The sequence below is a fragment of the Lactuca sativa genome, chromosome 6 (genome assembly GCF_002870075.4).
Source record: "Lactuca sativa cultivar Salinas chromosome 6, Lsat_Salinas_v11, whole genome shotgun sequence".
Classification (NCBI taxonomy): domain Eukaryota; kingdom Viridiplantae; phylum Streptophyta; class Magnoliopsida; order Asterales; family Asteraceae; genus Lactuca; species Lactuca sativa.
In genome coordinates this window covers 21170354-21173382 of record NC_056628.2, presented here as the reverse complement: position 1 = coordinate 21173382, position 3029 = coordinate 21170354, and positions in this window count along the sequence as shown.

Below are 3029 nucleotides of genomic sequence, written 5' to 3'. Positions count from 1 at the left end.
TAACGTTTTAATTTCTATCAGTGTAATTATTTAAAACATCAAACAGTTTTTTTAAAGGTAACAATATAATCATTTATATAGAGTTATTTTTAACTACTGTTATTGTAAGCTTTTTTAAGCTACTTATTTCAAAACTTTTAACAATTATAAAATTATATTTAGGAAATATTTTAATGAATTGATATTACAATTTAGTTTTTGTATTTAACATTATAATTTATCACTTTTCACTATTCACAAAATATTCTTTGTGTTTTTTTAAGTGGAACTGAAATTTATATTGTTATTGATTATCTAATGTTATATTTAAATTAACAACTTAAGTATTTTGTTCATACAATTCAAAAGTTGTAGCTTTAAACTGATAATTATTTATATACAACAACATATTAAATCTAATAAATTATGTATAATATGTTAAAAGTTAAAGACAACTTTATAAGTAGAAGTAAAAATATTATTTTAATATTGAAATTTAGTTTATTTTTATTACACTTTAGATTTGATAGTTATTTAACCTTACCAACCAATTTATAATCATTATTTGAAAGACACTACAATTTATTACTTTTAACTATTTACAAAATATTCTTTGGGTTGTTTAAGTTGAACTAAATTTTATATCTAAGTTGATCCAGTAAGGTTATATTTAAATTAACAATTTAAGTATTTTATACAAATTGATAAAAGTTGTAGCTTTAAAATGATAATGGTTTACATACAACATATTAGACCTAATAAATTAAGTATAATATGTTAAAAGTATAAAACAAACTTTATAAGTAGAAGAAAATATATTTTTTTAATATTGAAATTTAGTTTATATATGATTACATTTTAGGTTTGATATTTATTTAACCTTATTAACCAATTTATAATAATTATTAGAAAGAAATTGAAAACTCATGGGAGTTTCAAATGAATGTGGTGAGAGGAAAAAATGCATGGGAGTTTCAAATGAATGTGGTTCAAGAAAAAATGCAAGCTTTATAAGTATATAATGATGATATATATATATATATATATATATATATATATATATATATATATATATATATATATATATGGTTAGGTTATTTTGTTTTTAGTAACTATTGTGTATCAGAATGCATAGATTTGGACCATTGGATGAAATATAATCAAAGTTCATGATCTGAGGGTCTAAGATAGTAGAATATGATAACATATACCATATAATCACACAAATTTGAGTATAAGGGCATTCTAGTCAATTAACCTATATTAAAAAAGAAAATTTTCGGATTTCTAGGGATAATTAATTCCTTTATTTTTAAAATCTAAATATTTTAAATTAATTTAAAATTAAAAATCCGATTTTATTCTGTCAGAATAATAGAACTTTAACCATAAAGTAGTAAACATATTTTTCGATTTTATTCTGTCAGAATGACAGAATGTCAACCATAAACTAGTAAATATATTCTGAAAGAATACACAAAATCGATTCTTGCACTAATAATATACCAAATAATTACATTGTACGATTGTGATTCATGGAATTATAACAAACATTTTGAAAGAATACCAAGTATAATTCTTAAAAAATAACAACATTCTAGATGTCTTGTGTATGTTTGACCTCTAAGCCAATTCAAAATATGCTAGCATTCTATGAGATTGACATTTTGTGACATTGACATTCTGTCAGAATTGTATTGCATGAGAATGATTTTATACAAAGAGCCTTTCCCATCAGGTCTTCAAGCCATTTCTATCACAAATTCATTGCCAAATACTTTGTAGTGATACACTTGTAACAACTGCACATTAAACATATAATTAATTAACTACAAATTCTATCAAAATAAAGCAATAATATTCTTATATAATAAACTATTCTTTCAGAATGGAAATATTATAAAAAGGTAAACAAGGTCAAAGCTATGATCAGCCCATATGTCTGTTTGCTTCAACATCATAAACATAAGGAAAAGTCAGTTTGCTTCAACATCAAATCTATGATTAGGATAGATGTTTGCTTCAACATCATAAACATAGATTGAATCATCAATACTTCCAGCTACAAGTTCTCTGCCATCAAAGAATGGTGTCTCTGAATTTTTGAAAAAAATAAAAAATTAAAAAAACCTAACTCAAAAAACTTAATCAAAGATCAATAAAGTTCATGTAAACTTACCAGCATCTCCTCATTAACCGGTGATTCCATCACTAACCATGTATACAATCTGAGACTGTCATATTTCTCTTTGGCATTTCATCAAACACTTTAAGGGCGCTCCCTAAATCACCACATTTTCTATGAATCATGAATGAAAAAAAAACCAATTCAGAACCATCAACATCAAATGAGTTACACAGGAGGGTATATTTCCTGTGTTCGGTTTCCATACGATCGAAGAAAAAAAAGCATAAATGGTTATGTGGCTTCGGTTTTGATTGAAAATGGTAGAACCCCCATTTTTTTAACAACAGCCACTGAATCATTATTGTAACGAAAACCTGTGAACAAACATAAAATCAAATTCCAATAAGATTATAGCACACAAATAATAACATTAATAGAGATAATTTGTTGTACTCCTGGTTCAGTAATTACATCAAACACATGGTGGGCATTGATGAATTCTAACAGATTAATTTGTACTAGACATTTCGGTTGTCCATGGGAATTGGGAGTATTTCCTGCAAATTGCCAAAGTATTTACAGAACTGAATTTAACCTGGGATCTATGTTGATCACAGATGACAAAACGAGCAACTGGAAATTGTTCCTTTACAAATAGGGTCCATATTTGGGGAAATCCAAGGAAAAGAAACAGCATGTACCTCGTGTTCATGCTCGTTCTGATACCCAGCTTTGCGCCATTGAGCAACCGTAGATCCATGAAATACAACGACTGTAAAATAGGAATCTAAAAGAAGGATTCTGCCTGGAGCGATAGAAGCGACGTCTAAGAGAGCAGGTTAAGACCTAAAACACAATTCCAAGTCATCTCAATCTCCAAAACGATGAACGAACCCAATCACACTAAAAGAAAATAGATTCA